At 42.1% G+C, this 22753-nt stretch overlaps 1 protein-coding gene across 5 annotated transcripts in view; it reads left to right on the forward strand.

Moving 5' to 3' along the window:
• SULF1 (sulfatase 1) overlaps window positions 1-22753 on the forward strand; it is a 172061-nt gene that overhangs the window by 58033 nt on the left and 91275 nt on the right. The gene's annotated exons all lie outside the window — the stretch shown is intronic.

The following is a 22753-nucleotide window of genomic DNA, read 5'->3' on the forward strand; positions in this document are numbered from 1 at the left end:
CAGCTCCAGAGTCACACCCTCACAGTCTTAAGTCAATGGACAGCAGAGCCCTGGCTTCCTCCCCAGCTCACACAACGAAGCCTCTGAAGTGAGTCACTGGCTCTGAATGACCTGGTGTCGGTTAAGCATGTCTTTGAAACAATCACTCTTGCCGAAGGGAAGGGAAAAAGAATGTACAGCACTAAGGCCACAACCCATTGCTAGACTACGTCAGCACGCAGGAGTCCTCCCTGAGTAGCCGGGAAGCTTAGTGAGTTTTGAAAGCACTTGTCTGCAAGGTGAGGGAGAGATATTTAATAATGGTTTCTATGGAGAGGAGCTTAGAAAACAAGTACTGAGCGAAAAGGAGACAATGAGAGAAGAGAGAAAATCCTGTCATGTCTAAGCCTTCCCACACTAGTCTTCTTTTCTTTCGAAAGCTTCAACTTATTTCCAAAACAAGGTGAGGTAAGCCAGGATTGCGCCCTGCAGCTAGGTACATGATCGTGTCCAGGGCTGTCTTTGAAAGGAGCAGGGGCACATCTCTCAGTGAATCCATCCCACTGCCCACACTCACCCACTGTCAGCCAGCTTGCTGTCAGGCTGAGGGGCTGTGACGGAACCAGATACCTGAGCCTTTCTTCTCAAGAGGGTCAATCTAAGGCCTAAGAAACGGCTTTCAAATCCATTGGGGGGAAAGTCAGACTTTCACAGCTTTTCATTCCTTTTTCTTTTCTTTGTTTTTCTTTCTTTCTTTCTTCTCTTTCTTTCTTTCTTCCTTTCTTCCTTTCTTTTTGAGTCTACTGAATAAAAATGATCTTTTAGAATTGAAGCTCATTGAAAAAAGAAAGGCTTTTAAAGATAAAAGATTACACATTATGTGAAAGAGGCATTTAAATGCCCTGGTTGTTCTCACATTACACTATGATATGCAAATATGAAAAGATCTGGTCCTATTTCGATGTGATTGAAAATACCAAAGGGGAGGTAGCCAATTCATTTTTTAAAATACTTTTCATTAGGTTGAAGAAATACCTATAAATGAGTATATTGCCATGGAGACCATTATTCTTGTATTCCACAAGCATTTTCTAAACGCCTGTGCTGTGCTATATTCTGGGTGGGCTCACAATGACAGTCCAGATGCATGGGTATTACTAGATTCCAGAGGAGGACACAGAATTTCTGGAGAAAGGAAGTAAGTGGGTAGGTGGCAGAGGGAGATCAAGGAAGACTTTGTTGATGGGTGAACTGTCTTAAGGAATAAAAAATGTCCCGGCCAGTGTGGCTCAAGTGGTTGAGCATCGACCTATGAACTAGAAGGTCATGATTCTGTTCCCAGTCAGGGCATATGCCTGGGTTGTGGGCTTAATCCCTCAGTGGGCAGTGTGCAGGAGGCAGCCAATCAATGATTCTTTCTCATCATTGTTGTTTCTATCTCTCTCTCCCCCTCTCCCTTCCTCTTTGAAATCAATTTAAAAAAACACAACAAAAATTTTTTTTTAATGGTGGGACTGGAGTTAATTGGGCAGATATTATAATTGGGAATCAGCAAGTGCTTGGACCTAAAAGGTGTTTTTAACACTAGGACCATGATAGGGAGGAAAGGATAAAGTCTCCAGGTCTATGCAGTAATCCCCCACTGAATTCAATCAAATGGAAATGACATCCACACTATACAGAAATGTGATGGTGAAGCATATTCACTTGGAATGACTGCCATTTGTGAGACACAGCACCCCCACGTAGTCTCAACCTACATAAGGGCATTTCCTCTGAGAAGATGATGCCAGCGACCTGCCCAGTGTGGAGGGCAGTCTGAGGATTATCTAACTTTATCTCTGTCTTTACTCAGAAAAACTGAGGCAGTGGAACCAAGGGAAATTGAAGATTTACTAGTATATATTTACTCTTATAGCAAAGGGGAGAAATAGACCTGGCTCTGGTGAGGGAATATATGATCTTGTTTTCAATCAGATGTAATAAACGAGAAGGACGAAAAAGTAGGCAGGAGAGATACCCACTCCTAACAGTTTTATATATATATATATATGTGTGTGTGTGTGTGTGTGTGTGTGTGTGTGTGTGTGTGTATACATACATATATATATGTGTGTGTGTATACATACATATATGTATATATATATGTATATATATATACATATATATATATAATGTTTTATTGATTTTTAGAGAGAAAAGAAGGGAAAGGGATAGAGAAATAGAAACATTGATGAGAGAGAAACATCATCATCGATCGGCTGCCTCCTGCACAACCCCCACTGGGGATCAATCCAGCAACCTGGGCATGTGCCCTGACCAAGAATCGAACCAGCGATCTCTTGGTTCCTGGGTTGATGCTCAACCGCTGAGCTGGGCCTAACAGTTATATTTTAAGGCAAGCACAGAAATCCCTGAACATGGATTTGAAAGCAGAAATGGTCTTGTGCATTCAGGTGTCACAGAATCCCAGCTTTCAAAGGAAGGAGGAACTTACAAAGAGAGTCTTTCCTTCTAAATATTTGTTAAGGGGAACAAGCCATTTGATAAAATATGTGGGTAACGTGTGTAGATACATGTGTGGCTAATGAGGTTTGTTTTCCAAAGCAACGGATTTTTTAAAAAATGAGATGGAAATGTTTCAAGCTCAGACCTGGATCCACCAATCTGTTGATCAGTGAAGACATTTGACTTTCCATCCTTCTTTCTCAGCACTTCTGGATCCAAGCCATTGATGGGGAGGAGTCATGGAGGGGGCAGGAGGAAGAGTATGAGGAAGGGGCGTCCTTCCTTGAACGTGGGGCATATAGACCTGTAATCGTGCACTTCCTTCACTACAGAGCCACTTATTGGAAGGAGCAGATGATACACATGCTCTCTAACACCTTCTGCCCAGGGAGCTGAAGACACAGTCATTTCCTTTTCTTCCTCACACACCTTCTTCATTGGCATAACTTCTCTTGGGAGTCCCTGCTTTAAACCAGGGGAGTTCCACCTGCTCTGAAGAATGTTGGAGAGGGTTGCACACATTTTAGGTATGTGGGTGTGGGGGGGGGCAGAAGGTATTTCTTCACAGCACAACTGCAATTTGCTCATTGGAGCAAGTCCCTTCACTGGAGACAGAGCTGGCTTCAGTGAAAACATCCATGGAACTAGAAGGAAACCGCCCTCAATTAGTTTTGCATCAAGTGCAATATAGAGGGGGCGATCATGTGACGTCACAGGAAAGAAAGCATGTGACGTGGGGTTCCTTCTCCACTTTGAGAAACAGTGATCTGGGGTTGGTCACTTAGCCTCTCCTAAATGCATTTGAGTATGTATGTGTTAATTTGAGTTTATCAAAATCTTAATTTAAGGAATAACTGATATCCATGAAACAGATCATTTTTGCATTCCTTAAAGCACAGACACCTTGAGTTTTAGGAGTTTGAATTTTTTAGGAAATTCTTGCTTTTCAAGTAAAGGCAGAATCAATCCTATTTTCAACCAAAAAAGTCATATCTACAGGAATTAGAAGGGAAGAGGTTTATAGGTGAAGAGAAATTATTAAGAATAAACATGTCCCTGCATTCATTCCTGCAGAAGAGTTATTTTGTTATTATCTTTATATCCAACATTAACATTTTGCATTTAGATAAGAATATAATAGAATATCTTAAGCAATGTTTTCTGAACATATGGAAATTCCTCCTTTGGGTATGAAATATGAAAATCCATCTTTGGTGGTGACCATTCAACCTATTTCAAGAAAACTCAGGTAGCCTTTTGCTTTGTTGCGTCCATGAAAGCAAGATGGGTTACCAGTAGCTCTATGGGAGCCATTTGAGAAAATTCAGCAGGGTTCTCGCTCTTGTAACATCTGCTCAAGCTGGCACAGTCTGCTCTAAAATTAATGCAAAGGATGTTGGCTTCATGAGCTGGAGTAAGTGAACATCCTTGAATGATCATCCAGTATAACTACCTGGCTGCAGAAATGTTAGCAGCTCTTTGTACATAAAAAAACATTTTTAAACTTCAGTTCTGAGTGTTTTAATGTGAATGGAATGGTCAATTGATTCTAGAAATCTCTTTCTTTTTACTATTATCTTCTCAATGGATTCATCTTCAAAATATAAGGCTTTCCCCCCCCCCCCCCCCCCCCGCCAGTTAATTGGAGATTAATGCCTGCTGAGAGCATTTCATGTCCCCACCTGTCCCCATGGACTTCACAGCACTTATCACAAGTTGTAATTACACTTTTATTTGTGTAGTTCTTTATTTCTTCAAATGTCTCATTAACCACAGGTTTTGTTTTTTCCTATTCTGAATATAAATCAAATTCTTCTGGTTTTGACTTAAAAGGCTATGTTTTTTTAACATTTTAAACCCAAGAATGTTAGTTAGGAGATATAATTGGAAATTTGATTACACATAGCAGAAATCAAAATAGTACCTTAGCCACAAAAGGTTTGTTCTCTCAAATGAAGAAATCCAGATTCAGGGAGAGTATTATGCTAAGTGAAGTAAACCAGTAACAGGAAGACAAGTATCACTTATATGATCTCACTTATATGTGGAATCTAATTAACAAAATAAACTGATGAACAAAGTAGATCCAGAGACATTGAAGCATGCAACAGACTGATGTATTTCAGAGGGTAAGGTGGAGGGTGGGAAGAGATTAACCAAGGAACTTATATGCATATATGCATAACCATGGATAGACAATAGTGCAATGAAGGCCTTGGGAGGGGGCGGGAGAAGGTGGAGGGGGTCAATGGAGGGGAAAGTGGGACATCTGTAATACTTTCAACAATAAAGATAAGTTTTAAAACATTAAAAAATAATTTTAAAAAATTCAGCCATGGCCAGTTTTCTCAGTGGTTAGAGTGTCAGCCCAAGGACTGAAGGATCCCGGCTTCATTTCCGGTCAAGGGTACATACCTCAGTTGTAGGCTCCATCCCAGCCCCAGTCAAGGCATGTGGGGGAAGCAACCAATCAGTATGTGTCTCTCACGTTGATGTTTCTCTCTGTCTCTCCCCCTTGCTTCCACTCTCTAAAAATCAATGGAAAAAAATATCCTTGGGTGAAGATTAACAAAACAAAACAAAAATCCATAGTGAGGCTTTCAGGGTGGGGACAAGTATTCACTAGGGACCCAGACTTATTTTCTTTCTGCTCTCCCATGGAACATTCCATCAATGTGAGTATCTCAGGTTCCAAGATGGCTGTGGAAGTTCCGGACATGATATATGACAAACTAGAGGCCCAGTGCACGAAATCCATGTACTAGCCCACCTTCTTGCAGTCAGAGAGCCCTCAGGGGATATCTGACTGATGGCTTAGGCCCTCTCCCCAGCTTAGGGCCTAAGCTGTCAGTCGGACATCCTTAGCACTGCCACAGAGGCAGGAGAGGCTCCCACCACCACCGCTGCGCTCGCCAGCTCTGAGCCCAGCTTCTGGCTGAGTGGCGCTCCCCCTGTGGGAGCGCACTGACCACCAGGGGGCATCTCCTGCGTTGAGCACCTACCTCCTGGTAGTCAGTGCGCGTCATAGCAACCAGTCGTTCTGCCCTTTGGTCAATTTCCGTATTAGCCTTTTATTATATAGGATGACCACTCACACTTATTTTTTAATCCTCATCCGAGGATATGTTTTTGATTGATTTGAGAGAGAGAGAGAGAGAGAGAGAGAAACTGAAACTTCTCTGTGATCCGTTGCCTCCTGCACATAAACTGATGATGTAGAGAATGTCACCCCAATCAACTAAGCCACAGTGGCCAGGGGTACTCATACTCTTTTATGGAACTCTCCCAAAGTTCTTCAGTCTTTTTGTTGTATCGCATTGGAAAGAATTCAGCCTCGTGAGCACATAGAGTTTGGAAAGAAGCAGCGAGATGTCACCTAAAGCTGGGCATATCGCCACTGCAAATGAAGTCAGGATCCTGTTATACACGAAGAAGGCAATAAATGGTGAAGTAGGCAATGAGCAGTCCCTGCCATATAATTTAGAACTATTTACACCTGTCAAAAGTTAAAATAATCTTTTTCCTTTCAATAAGTGGTAACAGAAATTATATAAGCTTGGAATTTGGAGAAAAATAGGTTGTTTCCATCAGACAAAATAAAGAAAAGTTGTGCCTTATCATTTTTGCATCGAATACTGTTTTGGCCTCTACATTCAGCCCTATGGCTGAGCAAAGCAATGATTCCAGGTGAGGTGAATTTCCAAGAATAACCAGCACTCTCCCGCATCCCCACCTAGAAAGCCACAAGTTTCCCTGCCGCTGTCCACTGAGAAAAGTGCTAACTTCCTACAAGCCAGTCCTTTCCTGTTTGCGGTTCATGTCACACACGAATGCATTTTCACCAGTGTAATCAATCTAACTTTCCAGTCTGCTTTTGTAAAGAGACTATTAAAACGTTAAAATCAACATATCTTCAAGGCTTTCTTCACGTTATTAATCCTTAAATTACTTAATCCAAATGATCTCATAGACATAGTTTAATTAAAAAGTTGTTTTTCCCATTTTTTTAACCTAAGAGTCTATTAAGGATACCCTGATCAACATAATAATATTGCTAAAATTATTAGAGAACAGCATTAACTCTTTAACTCATTCCACTCTCCTGACTATGGACATTATTCTTTTTATTTTTAGTGGTTGGTGGGTTTGTGCAGAAAGAATAAGGAAACCTAAAACCAATATTCTGTTTGCTTGAGTTGTAGTGAAAAGCAGTAATGAAAAGTTTTGAAACTAGCGCCAATGTGTTTTTCTTTGCCTGCTTGTGCATTAGTCTATATGTTTCTAACATCTATGTCCATGGGTGATCGAGTTGGCAATTATTCACAAAATGGCAAGATAAAAATGGAAAAGAATTGGTTTATTGTGGGCATGGGGGGAGGGGGAGGAGACCACCAGCCTCAGAACAGAAGATTTGAGTCTGAGTTTCAGCTTCAGCACTTTGAACCTCCTGTGAGGGATAGAGATGGACTGGAGAAAGAATAATGGTGCCTGCTCCACCTTCTTAAATAAGTTGCTTGAGGAGCAAATTTGATCATTTAGAGTCTTTTCTGAGCTGTGGTGCATCGTGAACATAGAAGGAGTTATTTTATCCCTGAGAGAACAAATATATCTTCTAATGGGATTTCAGATACAAGAAGCCACCTAAGCATATGGAAAATCTTGTTCACAGTTCAGTTATTATCCGTGTAAGACCAGGAATTCAGAGGATAATTAAAAATATAGTAGAGGAAAGTGTTAGTTAAGAAAATAGGTGTCCGTTCACCAAGTTGGGAACATTTGGCTTCCCTATACCTCGACTGGCTAATGTGGCTCTTTGGGTTTATTTTCATCAGACTCCACTGGGGCATTCAGGGTAATGTCAACCCAAAGTGAGTATCACGCACACTCTGGGGCACCCTGGGGCCTTTAAAACTGTGCTGTCTGCCCTGCCTTCACAGAGAGGGCAGTTGCTGGCGCAGTCTGGAACTATGTTAGACCCAGCACTGCATGTAACTATCCGATTGAAAGCGGGGTTCCCTTCTCATTCCTTCAGCCATTATCTCCAATAGCGCTGAACAAAGTGCCTCACGCAGGTGTTCTGCCAAAGGTTGTTCAATTAAACGTGGGTGGCAATTAAAATCAATGGAATTGAACAAGAAATGGCAGGTAGTTTTAACGCTTAGTCAACTATCTAGGAAAGAATTCCTGTTAAATATGGGGAATGGCAAAACAGGGTGCTCCTGTGGAACTTAACCCCAAACCTGGTCTCTCCTAACTTCATTTATCCAATGCCCTCAATCAGCCAGACTCAGGCAAAAAAAAAAAAAAAAAAACCTACAAAGAAATCTAATAATCCTATGAAGCACCCAAACATTTGTCACAGAGTCCATGCACCATCCCACCGATAGATGGCACTTGAGTGAGACCCTCATGTCTTTGCTCTTATTTTAAACATGGATCTAGCAAGATAATCTCCCTGACATCTCTCTAGCATATCAGAAGAGGGAAGGTGGAATTCTGACAGGTAAATACGCTTATACTAACTAGAAGTGAGAACTGATAACGAAGGAAGTAAAAGCAATGTTAGGAAAAGCATCCATGAAAAATTCGGAACAGTATTATTCCAGTGTGTTGAGCAAACAGCTTTCTACACCCAAGTACAGTATTCCTAAAGGGACGTCTGAATTATAACCAAGTGCAATATTTATGTTAACAGTGGTGACCCGGAGCCATAAAACAAAACAGAACAGTGACATCATTCCCAGTAGTCTCTAAAGATGAGGAAATACTTGATTAACTTTTGCAAGTGCATGGGGTAGATTAAATCACACTCCCGGAGTGCTGCCGCCCCCCTCCCCCACCCCCAGAGAAATGAACATAGTTTTAATATCCTCACCCACTGCAGTGGGACTTAAAAAGCCTTCCAGGGAGCTACCCCTCTCTGGGTTCCATCACGTGGCTTGCTTTGGCCAACGACAGGTAAGCAGGTGTGCCAGATGCCATGTCCAGGCAGCTGTGTAGAGTGGCACTCTCCAGTTTCCGCTCCCGTCCTGGTGTCGGTCATGAGGATGGCACATCTCACATAGGGGCTGCTGTCCTGGGGTCAGAGGTCTCAGTCCTGGGGTGAGAAGACTGAGAGCTACAGCCTGAAGCAGGGCCCCGCCACCCCTGCAGCCACCATGTGACACAGGGAGCAATCGTCCGTTTAAGTTATAAGCCTCTGCACTTTGGGAGGCCTTTGTGCAAACCCAGTGTGCTTTTTTGGTTCCTGTTTTTGTTTGTTTGTTTGGAGCACCCACCTTTAAATAGATCAAGGTATCATGGAAATTCACACATTTGGGAATCCTCCTTCCCCTACTGTGGTAGATAATTGAGGTATTTCTGTGACTAGCCTGAGTTAACACTGCACTGGAGGACATGTGGGGGAAATGGCCACAAGCAGCCACATGCAATCAATTAACCGATTGCGCCTCCTCCGCCCAGCAAGACAGGAAGCCGAGCTCAGGGAGGCTCCTGTGGGCATGCCTCCCCAGGCTGGGGAACAGGCCTGCTGGCTGGGGGTGGGGACTCAGGAGGGGATTTCCGTGGTCTGGTGACATTGAGAATGAGGTCAGGAGGGTGTGTGTTAAGGACAGCTGGCAGCCACCTGCCCTCCGTACAGAAAGTTTCAGGGGTGGCGGGGTGAATCTCTGGGATCACAGGCACAAAGCTGAAAGTCAGGTCCAGTCTCCTTTCTGTGTCTGGAAAACGCAGCCCTCCAGAACTGACTCGGAGCCTGAGAATGACCAACTGCGTGACTATGCACAAATTATTTCACCTTCTGCCTCGGCACCAGGGATTAATTAATCACTGCAAATTGTCTCGCGACTACACAATGCTAAATACAAATAGAGGAGACCCTCCAATTCACCGAGTTGTGACTCGTGGTCTTGAATATTCATGTTCAGCCACGCCAGTCCACTCCCTCACCCAGCAACGACTCTTTGTTTTACCAGGCTCTGGGGGTCCCCCTTCTGTTTGTAAGGTGAAAGGGGACCTGTACGTGGTGTGTGGCTGCAATACTGATGCCCTGTTTTGTTCTCCTTGGCCAGATACCGTCAGGCACAGTGGCAGATGCCTGGAAACCCAGCAACACCTGACTCCCATTTTCACCCGCCCCCCCAAATTTCTTCCCATTAAGTCTGCCAGATCGGAATTCTTCAGGCACACAAGATCTCTTAAAGCGAACACGCACTTCAGGACAGACATCAGACACAGAACAAAGTTTCTGGTGGGAGGGAGTTTCAGACCCGCCCTTTGCTGTGCGATTTTGCACAGATTCCTTCAGTTCCCTGACTCTCAGTTTCCAATGAGTAATGTTAGCGCCTACTCCGTAGGTATGTGACTGGGATGGAGTGAACTGATGAACTGAGAGGTTTAATACATACCACATGCCCAGTGGAGATTCACAAAGATTTTTTTTTTTTTTTACTTTTTTAGTAAAACGTATGGTTTCCTCCACGTGTTGGAAGTTGTGGAAATGTGGAGACTTGCGAATGCAGAAGGAAAGAAGAGAATAATGAATCGGGAGACTGGGGTGGTAGTATCTGAGGAATGTAGGAGACACCGGTGATGAGATGGGGAAGGGGTAAAGGAAAAAGAAGAAAAGGCCACAAACTCAAGATGTGCCACTTCTCAGTAGAGTCCAGATCCCAGCAGCAGCCCACGTGGTCCTGAAATATACTCTCTGAAGTTGGGCAACTGGAAAGCCAAACTGCAAAATGGTTGCACCTTCTCAGTGGGCTGTCCGACGGCAGGTTCCCCGCTGGGGCTCTGTCTGAGAAGTGGCTGTTGCAGGAATTCAGGTGCACAAAGTCGTTGGGAAGGTTGCAAACCTGACTTTGGCTCTGTTTCAACCCTTTCTATACGCTTAGCCCCCGTGAGTTCTGTGCAGCTTGCCAGCTCACTTTTGTGTGGCCACACACCTTTCCCGCCTCTTCCACAGCATAAGAAGGAGAGTCCTCAGGACCCCTAGTGTCTCCTGCACATCACAGTGGGTTGATATATATATATATATATTGGTTCATGTTGTTGAAATGAGTCAGAGTTTGTTTTTTATGGCAACTAGATTTGTCTCCCAGCATCTCAGAGGAGGTGATGGATGGGGGTTAAAGAAAGGCCCAGGGTGGGTGATTGGGACAGAATTGGAAGAGTGAGGAAGGGCTTCATTAAAACAAAAGCAAGTAACTCGCTCTGCCTCCTTAACCTCTAGGAATAATTTACCAAAAGATATAAAAGAAAACGTGTTGATGGTCAACCATCTATGTGCATAACAATTGTTTAATAAATGTTAAAATTGCACTGGGCCACTGCCAGACTCCCATTAGTTCATGGATGTCGAGAATTTGTGGAACCTAGTTTCTTCAGACATTGAGTGAGACTATTTAGAAAGGGATATTAAAGGGTCATTTGAAAGCCGCTCCAAAGAACATTTCTGTTTATTTGCTGAGGGAAGTTTAATGGTCTTCAATGGGTAACTCTTCCAGTGGCCCATGCCTAGTGAAGACTGAGTGCATTGGAATGTTTGCTTTCCTGTCAACTGTGCAAAAGATGGCCTTACAAAAGTCCTTTCAGCTGTGACCTAACCGGCAATATCAATTGTCTTGTCCTGTGAATGCTCAGCTGCTCCAGCCAATGCAAAGGCCTGAAAGATCAACCTTCCTGAAAAGACTTGAAGCACCTGCCCCAGGCTTGGCTCTAAACGTCTTTCCTTTGCTAGTACTAGGGGGTTGATTGCTACACCCTGGACCAGTACTGTCAGGGTAGAGCAATCACCTAGGAACTTGTTAGAAATGCAATTCCTTAGGCCCCACCCTTGGACTGAACTCTAGAGTAATTAACAAAATTATGATAGACCCCTCTCTACCTTATAAATTAAATACTTGAGTTTGGCCTTTGTTTAATGATGGAATGGTGGTTCTTGTCTTGCAGAGCTCTTGTAAAGTAGCCAGTATTGTGACATTGGAAGCCAAGTGTGGTAAAGAAGATATTGCTTCTTGAAATAAAAGCTTTCTCAAAGTCTAGAGAGAAGTCAGTGATTAAATGGTCAAGTAATAACAAAAATCCAGTACTTGGATTATGACTCTTAGCCTGGATGGGTCTTCCTCTTTCTTCTCTGGCTTTACCCTCTAATAAAACTGATTAACAAGATAATTATGCAAGTTTTAAAACATTTTAAAATTAAATTTAGTCCAAACACAAAAGTAATAGTATATGAGAAAATTTTTCTTAGTGAATTTGGAAAACTTGGATTAGTAGTCTGGTAGTCCAAATTCTTTTGAGCCAGATGGGCATAAAATATGCTGGCTTCGTATTTCTGTAACTATAGCTGTATAGCATCTATTGATCCAATATTTAGCTAATCAATGGCCAAATCCAAAATAACTCCTTTACCACTCTCCTATAATTTACCACTAAACAACCACATAAGTATGTTTTGTAAGAGAGGAGGATTTAGAAGTTAGAAAAAATCTCTAGATATTTAAAGCATTTGTTATATATAGAAGAATATAGATTTATTTTGCATGGCTTAGAAGAGAGCATAATTAAACATAAAGAAGAGAGGAAGATAGATTTTTGTTCAATAAAAGGGAGGATTTTCTAACCTTAATAGCTGTCCCAAAACTAAACAAGTGGCCTAGTGAGTCCTGTGTTACCTAGAAGGGCAATGCTCTAGAGAAGTTTTCCTCACAAGTTAAAAGTTGATCCATGTCAACTTTAAGATCCGTCTGTCTTAGCCTGTTTGGGTTTTTATAACAAAAATACCATAAACTGGGTGACTTAAATAACATTTATTTCTCACAGTTCTGAAATTTGGAAGTTCAAGATCAAGGCATCAGCAGATTCAGTGTCTGGTGAGAGCACTGCCTGGTTCATCGATGGCCATTTTCTCAGTGTCTTCAATAGAAAGGGAATGGGAGCACTCTCTGGGGTCCCTTTCACAAGGGCACTAATCCCATTCAGAACAGCTTCACCCTGATGACCTAATGACCTCCCAAATGCCCCCATCTCCTGATACCATCACATTGGGGGTTAGGATTTCAACATATGAACTTTGGGGGGACATAAACATTCAGTCCATTACTTCTTCTAACTCAGAGATTCTATAATGTGTTTTCTAGAATGTCTCCCTCAAATTAGCTCTCTAAGGTGGAGGTTGCCAATCTCCTTTCTCATATGTGATCTGGCCTGTGAAGTGATGTTTCAATGAGGAACATCTGTGTGCCACAGTGTTGCTTTTTGCTAATTTCAAAGCCAGCTGATGATCATGTATATGGTGTGTGTGTGTGTGTGTGTGTGTGTGTGTGTGTGTGTGTGTGTGAAGGATATAAAGCTCTATGCAGGAGATCTTGAAGTGGAGGACCAGAAACATACAAATCTAATCCTGATTGAAGCTAAGTTCAAATAGAAAATAAAAAAGGATCAAGAAAAACAAACAAACAAACAAATCCTCCAGAAATCCACCAAGCTTGGAGGTCTTGGTAAACTTCTTTACCAGTAACTGTAAGAATCCAGTTCTACAAAGAATGACAATTGATATTTTGAAGTTGTCAAATGCTGTTACATGACACATTTTGATAATGTTTCACCATAGCAAGCCAAAGGAATTATCAACTAGAAATTCACAACTTTATAAAGAATTTTCTAAAGTTCCTCACTATTTATAGTTATAAAATAGTTATGTGCTTTGCTAATCCATCTTACAGTGAAAACTGTTTAAGGACCTCCACACACACTTTTATATGTGAATTTAAAATTAAGATAACATCCTTTTTTTTTTCCTTAATAGTCAACACCATCTACCTTTGTATGCATATGTTTTAGTAAGCTTACAAATATAATTGAAAATTGTTTTTGAAGACTCAGATATTAAAATCAGCCCAACCCTGTTGCATTATAATCTCTAATATTACATCAGGTTTTAATAAACCTCCTTTTGCAGAACACATGTGCTTAAGATTTCATGGAAACCAAATCAGTGGAGAGAAGGGATTACTGTAGATTACTTTGAAATATGCATTGTTTGAAAGAGCCTCGGGTGACCAGCTTTCATGAATGGCTGATTTTACTTGTGGGGCACATTCTCTGGTTTAATTATATCAGCTTTTTGTGTGACAAGTACTGTTCATGTGTGCACTGAGAAATGAAAGTTGAAAACAAAGTAGAGTAGTTAGTGAGAAAATTAATTCTAGAAGTGGAACACCCTTGGGTGTTTGTAGAATAGAGGTCTAGATGAAACGTAAGGACTCGTCCAACTATAACCTCCTAATTATAAAAATATAGACAATAAACAGAAACTTGCCCAAACGTCCATAGATATAGATCATAATCTGAGCCTTTTCAGGAAGATTATTTCACAAATATGACTAATAACTGTTGAGGGTGATAATATGGCTCTTAAAATTTTCATTCTATAAATTTCCACAGCTTACAGTTTCATAAAGTTTACTCTTTTATAATAATAGAGGGAAATGTTAGCTTTCATTAGCTAAAATATTTCCCAACTTCTGTTTGGACAGTAAACTAAGACAGAAATCATGTTTTAAATTTCAAGTTATTACAAACCTTTGATGCAAGTAGCACCTTGTGAATCAGTAAATTTTAGTGAATTTATGGTTTTAAAAATCTCCTACTATATCTCTTCAGGTGCTAATCTATCTAAAGACATTGATAAATAATGATTTGAAGGTAAGATGATGAATTTAATTGGGCAAGAATGCCAAACAGATAGCAACAAAAATAGACCATTAGCATTCATTGTATGCTTTATGCATGCTTTATGGCTAAGATTAATAAGTTAATTTCCCTAGAAAGATCTCTAGTTACTTTGTTTTACTGCAATTATATTTTCCAAGATAGCAGGCCTGAATTTCACTTGAAATTTTAATAGAGTTGCTCTTTTTATTTGGTAAATGTACATGTATGCAAGTTAATCATTGAGAGATGAGTATACAGCTAAAGGAGAGATGATCATCTGAGCATAGCACAGGGATTTAGGTACATATACACGTTTAAGATGATTTTGTCATTAATAGACTTGGAATTAGCCCTGGCCAGTGTGCTCATTGGTTAGAGTGTCAGCCAGTGCAAAGGGTCTTGGGTTTGATTCCCAGTCAAGGGCATGTACCTGGGTTGTGAGTTCACTCTCTGCTCCCGGTCGGGGTGCGTATGGGAGGCAACCAGTCGATGTGTCTATCTCACATCAATGTTTCCCTCTCCCTCTCTCCCTCTCTATCTCTCTACCTCCCTTCCTTTTTCCCTATCTTCCACTCTGAAAAAAGACAATGGAAATATATCCTCAAGTGAGGATTAACACAACAACAAAAAGACTTGGAATTATATATTTAACCAATAATACAAAAAATTGCAACACAATATTTTCCAGTACAAGTTATGAAGGAGTATTTTTGAAATATCACTACATGAACTAATCTAAATCTTAAGGTTTCCTTGAAAATGTCGCTGAGCAAAGGAGTTGACTAAACTGTGGATGTGTGATTTTTAAAGGTTCTCCTGTAACACATTATTTTTAAAAAAGAAACAGCTATTTTCCATAATTTTTACCCCTGAGTCTTAAGCCAGGAAGTAGATTCTTTTGTCGTCTTTTGAAATGAGTATCCCTCCTTTACTCTCCATTGCGCAGACTTCCCTTTGTTGGTCATCACGTGTGCGGCCAGCAGGATCCTCAGAAGGAACTCCTATCTCCACTCTTCTGTATTTCAAACCTTAGAAACGATAAAGAGCATTATTGGTGGCGTGCTTGACCAGACGGAAAATAGCCTGGTGAAATTCTCTTTGAATGTGGATTAATTTAGAGTCAAGTCAGATATTACTCTTTCCTCACATAGATTTTAACTACAAGAAAATATCTGGAGAAATGCTTTTGAAATATAAATATGGCATCTAAGTGTCTTTTTTCAAAATATTTTCTTCAACTTAAATGTTTCACAAGAATTTCTGAACTTTAAAATACATGTGTATTGTGCCAGATTATGTATATCAGGAAAACAAACTAGAAGGAAACATGTCAAAAAAAAACCCAAATTTGTTAAAACTACATTTTTAGTACCTAAGAATGGTTGAACTTTAAGCTGCGAAGAAAACTATGTTTCTTTACTACTTGAAATATGTGTCTGTCTGTGTGTAAAAATATTTATACACATACCTTAAGTGTGCATGTATATGTGTGTGTGTGTGTGTGTGTGTGTGTGTGTGTGTGTTTCAGAGAGAAAGATCCTATCTAAGAAAAGAGTAATATGCAAATTGACCATCACTCCAACACACAAGATGGCTGCCCCCATGTGGTCAAAGATGGCTTCCCCCATGTGGACACAAGATGGCCACCACAAGATGGCCAGCAAGGGAGGGCAGTTGGGAGGGACCACCAGGTCTGCAAGGGAGGGCAGTTCTGGGTGATCAGGCCAGCAGGGGAGGGCAGTTGGGAGGGACCAGGTCTGCAAGGGAGGGCAGTTGGGGGCGATCAAGCCAGCAGGGGAGGGCAGTTGGGAGGGACCAGGCCAGCGGAGGAGGGAAGTTGGGGGCAACCAGGCCTGCAGGGAAGGGCAGTTGGGGAAACCCAGGCCTGCAGGGAAGAGCAGTTGGGGGGAACCAGACCTGCAGGGGAGGGCAGTTAGGGGTGACCAGGCCTGCAGGGGAGGGCAGTTAGGCATCAATCAGGCTGGCAGGGGAGTTGTTAGGGGGTGATCAGGCTGGCAGGTAGAAGCGGTTAGGGGCAATCAGGAAGGCAGGCAGGCAAGCAGTTGGGAGCCTGCAGTCCTGGATTGTGAGAGGGATGTCCAACTGCCCGTTTAGGCCCGATCCTACCGGGATCGGGCCTAAACGGGCAGTTGGACATCCCATGAGGGGTCCCAGATTGGAGAAGGGTGCAGGCTGGGCTGAGGGACACACCCCTCTCCCCATGCACAAATTTTGTGCACCGGGCTACTAGTAAATTCATAAGGTACTAATGAAACTCGATGCTTATGGCATAGTCACTAGTGCTCAGCACACACTTCATCCGCTCCACCAGGTTTCCATCCTCCTCGCAGCTGGATGGGGCCACATGACTAGTTGCAGCCAGTGAAATGTTAGAAGTGACTGAGTCACTTTCAGATTGAAGCCAAGAAAACCTCCTGCAAGATTCTCCAATTTTTTTCTTCCTCGGCTACTTGGTCCAGTTATTGTAGCAACAAGACAGCAGTGCCCCTGACTAGCCAGCGACCACCCCACCCCATGTGTGACTTGTAGTATGAGTGATAGATATACTTTTATTATGTTAAGCCATTGATATTACAACAAACTACTGCTGACTGATGCAATACCTCAAGACACTTCAATACAAATAAACTATAAGTTTGTAAAACTCATGGCAAATTTAATGACATTTAATGTAATAAGCCATACACTTTAAGACCCTCGCTAAGATGCCTAAGATCACATCGGTAGTTCTTTTCCTTAGTTGTCTATTCACCAAACCCATATTAACTGAAGTTTCCAATGCCCCCTCTTTTGAAACTCCAATCTCTTTGTTCTCATTCTCTTGGATCTCACTGCCACCATTGAAACTAGTGGCCATTATCAGGCCCTTTACCCTTTAGACACTTGGTAGCATCTGCTTCAGAAATATCAGCTGCTTCTGGTTCTTTTTATAATTTTTAGGTCACTTCATTTTCCTTTGTTTTGCTAATCTGATTTGAAAGAAGTGGGACAAATCTCAGTCTTAGACTTTTTTGCATTCTCTTAAATGCCCTTGGTACACTGGTTTTTACGTGGTTTGGGTTTCTACCTTTGCGGGGCCACGTCTCAAAACTGCATTTCCTGCTCTAGCCTCTCACTTCATTCTTATCACCACCCACCCTCCTATTTTCTTCCTCCATGAGAAGACAGAGGAAAAACCTAGAAAACTTAAATTTACTTATTTCTACTTTTATAGTACAACAGAGCATTTTTTAAAAATCCAATATAGGCATGAATGAAGTAAAAAATAAAATCCGTCTCTCGCCCTCACCATACCCCACGGATAACGGACACTACCAGTTTTGTTGAATAAATGACTTTTCAAGGTTCCTTCACAGCATTGGGGGAAGGAAGAGAAGGAAGAAAAGCAAACATTGTTCAAGGAGGCGCTCATCATTTCGCCAAGTATTTTCTCAAAGGTGCTCCAGGTCAGAATGCACACTTTCCAGCTGACATCAGTTGTTGGGAGAGATTTATGATTAGAGGGCTCTAAAAATATTGCTGCACCAGAAGGAGACGCTTGTCTCTCTTCTTTGCTTGGAGTTGTAATAAATTAGGCTGGGAAACAGGCTTTCTGGGGATTAACCGTAGATGAACTTTGCAAGCGAGGGGGGTTTTTAAACGAAGAAATTAGCTCCTTCACGATTTCACATATATCATAAAGAAGATAGCATGTCCCGAAGGCTTTTGCTAAGAAAAGAGTGATGTTTGGGGAATCTGAAAGCCAGAATGAAGGGAAAAGGGCCATGTAAACTGATGTTAAGAAATGTAAATGGACACAGACAACAGGGGGGGTGAGGGCATGAGTGTGGGAGGGGAGGTTGGGAAGGTAATGGGGGGGATGAGGACACATGTAATACCTTAATCAATAAAGAAATTAAAATGAAAAAAAAAAGAGAGAGAAATGTATGTAGATTGGCAGTGCATGTGGGCCGATGTGATTACCCACTCTTTGCTGGTACAATCCTATTTTGCTTCACTCTGACCAGAAACTAAATGTGTTCTGGCTAAATTCAGCTTCTAACAATTGCGAGCTGCTGGCCTAATCTCCCTGGCTGTTTTGATTGGTTATGGTGTCTCTTTTTTTTTTTTTTTCCTCTGTCCCAACTATGGAGTGCATTGCTTTGTTCTAGAAACAGTTGTTTGCCCCATCCCTGGGAGGCGTATGTCTGTGCTGATGGGTGGTTCTGATCCTGCCTTTCCCTACGTGCTTTAGCTGTGTGGGCATTCATTTGTGAAGTTCGGTATTACCCTCAGATTAAATAGAAAAACAACACAGAATGTCATCATTCATTAGTAATAACTCCTGTATGACACCAGGCATTTAGAACTTAGGGCAGTTTCAAGGCTTTCAGGGAAAAAAGTGACTGAGAAATCTGTGAATGAGGCCAGATCTCCAGCCTTGGATGTGACAGTCTGGGCTGAACTGTGGAGGCAGGTAAACTATAGGCCAGCAGCTCTCAAACCCTTTAGACTTGGGATCCCTTTATATTAGTAAAACTTATTGAAGACCCCAGGAGCCTTTGTTTATGTGGATTATAGCTATTGATACTTAAGGCATCAAAGCTGAGAAACTTGAAGAATATTTATTAATCCTTTTGAAAGGAATAACAAATCTATTATATGCTAACTTAAATAATACGTTTTATGAAAAATACCTGTATTTTCCAAGCCAAAAAAACTATTGGTGAGTAAAGTGGCATTGTCTTGCATTTTTGCAAATCTCTTTCATGTTTATCTGAATAGAAGAGGGCTGGGTTCTAATAACAGCTCCTACGTTCAGCCTTTTGAAATATGTTGTTTTATTGAAGTACAGTAATAAAAGTCAGCCTCACATGGGTAAGTAGTTGGCAGAGGAGAAATAAATTAATAGCTTATGCAGATACCTGTAGATCTTCTTTGATACTCTACCCAGACTTGACAAGTGGTAATTTTTAAAAAATGTATTAAAGGTTAGAAATAATAAGAAATCTGAAACCATACCAGCAAACATTCCAATACTCTGTTATTTTCAAATCCAATGGTCATTTGCTCTTTGATTGGACATTTTTACTCATGTATGACTTTTGTAGCATTGTATTTGGTCATTTGGGAACTATTGGGTCCCTGAATTACATAAATATTCTAAATGTTGACATACTTCGTTTTACCATGTGAAAAAATAACACTTGTTAATATGCTATATCAACGCCAATGTCATCAGAAGACTTTTACGTATCGGGAAGCTGCCAAGCTCACAGTGGTGGATACAAGTTCTCCAAAATTCTGATTTTAACTTGAAAGCAAGCTTTCTATCCTTGGCAACAAACACAACAAGTCCTGCCAGTTGTTTTCCTTGAAAACACAGTCTCATTTCATTCATCATTTGAGAAAATGCCTGCCAAATATCTAAGTCCAAATAATTCTTTCAAGTAAAAATGGTGTTTATGAGAAAAATTAGTGTCTAGTTCAGCTTGCAACCTGGGCACACAGGTGCTTTTCTCCGAGACAGCGGTCACACCTGCCCAGGTGGCAAAGTCCTTGATGTGTTCTTTTTATGTACCTCCCATCTTCTGACACAGAAAATGAAAAAGAAAAGATGTGCATTCAAGGGTCCAGGTTTAATAGAGTTAATCATTTCACTGCTTCATCTTATACAGAGCTGGCCTTTTTTAACTGTAGGTGACACTCCCTTCATTAGGTCTGAGACAAAAGCAGTTTTATCTGCCATTGCTCTTACTCCATCAGTGTAAATATCAACAACTTTTTTGAAAAAGCAAATAGCATGGCAGTATTCTTATCAATATAGTTGTGGCCTTATGGACCACCCCCAAAGGATCTCAGGGTCCCCCCAAATTCTCAGATTACACTTTGAGAACTGCTATGGTGGACAGAGCAGGACACTGTCAGCACAAGGCCACCTCCGCCCCAGCTGCCGGGACAAGAGGGGCTTGGTGAAGTCAGAGATCCCCTTAAACCCACTAGGACCGTGGTCGGCAAACTTCGGCTCGCGAGCCACATGCGGCTCTTCGGCCCCTTGAGTGTGGCTCTTCCACAAAAGACCACGGCCTGGGCGAGTCTATTGTGAAGAAGTGGCGTTAGAAGAAGTTTAAGTTTAAAAAATTCGGCTCTCAAAAGAAATTTCAATCGTTGCACTGTTGATATTTGGCTCTGTTGACTGATGAGTTTGCCGACCACTGGGCTAGGACATTGGGTGTGGGGTATGGCACCCGATCAAATGTGAACTCAACTTTCTAGGTGGCGCAAAGTCCTCCGGTCTTTTTTTTTCTTTTTTATGTGACTTGAAACTTTTAATGTCACATTCAGAGTTTGGCTTCCTGCCCTGAACAAAGTCCTGTAAAACTGCACACGATTGGCCGGAACTACAATTGCTGTTTTCATTCTAGGGCTTGGAGACCGGTCCTCGAGCTCCCTTCCCATGTGTGAGAAAAACCTCTTTCTACATTTCTCCCATTTTCTACTATTTCTCAAGACAAATTGTTAGTCTCTAAGGACACTTGCCGTCCACCGCAAAGTATCCAATTCAAACATTGCATCCTTGTCTCCTTTGTCCAGTTCTGCATTTTGTCTGATGGTGTTTTTCTTCTGCTTCTTTACTTCTTTTCCTTCTGGGGCTGGAAACCAGGCAGCGAGAGGATGACAGGTTTTAAAAGGTCATTTTTGAATAAAGAATTGTCTGTGTGTAGTTTGTGCACAGTGGTGTGTTTTGTATGTTTGAGCGAAGGCGGGGCGGGAGGGGGCAGATAAAGGACTGAGCACTCCTGCTGGCCAGACCTGTCAGAAAGTTCTCTACCACTCAATTCCGGACTTTTACATAAAATCCCCTCAATTGCTTATAAACTGTGGTGGAAAAAAATGTAAGGTCTCTTCTGCACCTTCCACTTTCCAAAAAGGAAGGTCACTTTATAGGTTAAAAAAAAAGGGAGAGAAAGAAAGAAAGAGGAAGGAAAAGAAGAGAAGCCACCTACTCTGTCTCCTTCTCTTTATTAGGAAAGGATTTTCAATGTAGTTTATATAAGGGACCATTAATACTAATTTCCTCTTTCCTAAAGGAAGAAGTAAAGTAAATAAGATAAGGAGAAGAATAGTAATGTTGATTGGGTTCCAGGGAATGTTATCAGCATCTTAATTGTCGGGATTTTCAGTTGCGTGTGTGGCTGACTAAGCTCCACACAGTGCGTCTGTCCGTCCATCCCAGTCACTGCTGTCCGCAGAGGCTGGTTTCTAAGATAGAAGATGCAAGGAAGCCCCGCTCGCCCTCTCCACACACCCTTGCACAGTCTGAGAAGGGGGCAAAGTTTGGCTGCTTCAAGGACCAACCCTCTAAGAAATTTCTGTATTTAACAGAGCCCGGTGCGCGCTCTTTGGGAGAAAGACATTGTTTGGCACCGTATTTCTTTCATTTTCCGGTCCCTTTGTGCCCACGGCCGTTTTCTCATGATTTAAAACAAATGCACAGAAACCAGAGTCGGTGCGGAACAATTGTGGGCTTCCAGCGTTCAGCATGCCCAGCAATGATGGACTAACCCTGAGCTGTTCCCAGGAAAAGCCTTCCGCATCGACGCTTAGAGCCACACGGGCCATCAGAGGTAGCTTGTAGGTTGCTTGGCAGATCATGGAGTCAGGACTGTCTTACTGCAGACACTAGATTTTTGTTGAAAAGCTTATTTCTTGTTGAGTTGCATTCTCTCTCTCTCTCTCTCTCTCTCTCTCTCTCTCTCTTCTAATTATAGGCTGCAGAGTGAAAAGCATTAGAACTGTTTACAAAACAGCTCATGAAGTTTAAAATAATGGGGGGGGGAGTGTGTTTATGTAAACAAAATGCTGTGTGTGGCGGGGGAAACAATACACGGTCTTTCTTCGTCCACGGCCTTTGCCACCCTCCAGGATTTAAGGCGTGGAAGTGGGCGATGGAGGCTTTTCCCTCCTGCTACGCTATCCCGCACTTAACTCGTTGTATTTATTTATCGGAGGCCAGTTTGTTGTTGCAGATCAAAATACAGACCCTCAGGTGTGTGGGGACGGAGGCACGGGTGAAGGGGGCTGCCACCTCGTTAATGTGAGGGCAGCCTGAATTCCCATACAGATGCCTCATGCCATCCAAGAGACAGATTTTTTTTATTTTTTATTTTTTTAATGAGCCCTTTGCCATCTTTCAGAAGTCCTAGAGAAACGCTTGTGGCAGGTTTGTGTTCCCAAGCAAAAGGGGCATTCCCGGCCCTTTCAAACCCTCCCCTCTTGTACAGACTGGCCAGGATTTTGCAGTGCTCCCTCTGGGTTTTATTTCTTTTTTAACGTGGGAGCGTAGCCTCTAACCCCCAGCCTCGGAGCCCATCCATCATTTTGCTTTGCAGGTTTAGATCTGCGGCAGCAAAGCACAGCCTCTGTGCTGGCGGCGCTGCGCCGGGTCTTGATAATAGTGAGGCCGGTGCTGACAGTCCACGGAGGGCTCTGTCCCCTCAGGCGCCAGCGCGCTGAGGACGCGGGCTGGACCGAGGGACCAGCCTTGCTC

The sequence above is a fragment of the Eptesicus fuscus genome, chromosome 19 (genome assembly GCF_027574615.1).
Source record: "Eptesicus fuscus isolate TK198812 chromosome 19, DD_ASM_mEF_20220401, whole genome shotgun sequence".
Taxonomy (NCBI): domain Eukaryota; kingdom Metazoa; phylum Chordata; class Mammalia; order Chiroptera; family Vespertilionidae; genus Eptesicus; species Eptesicus fuscus.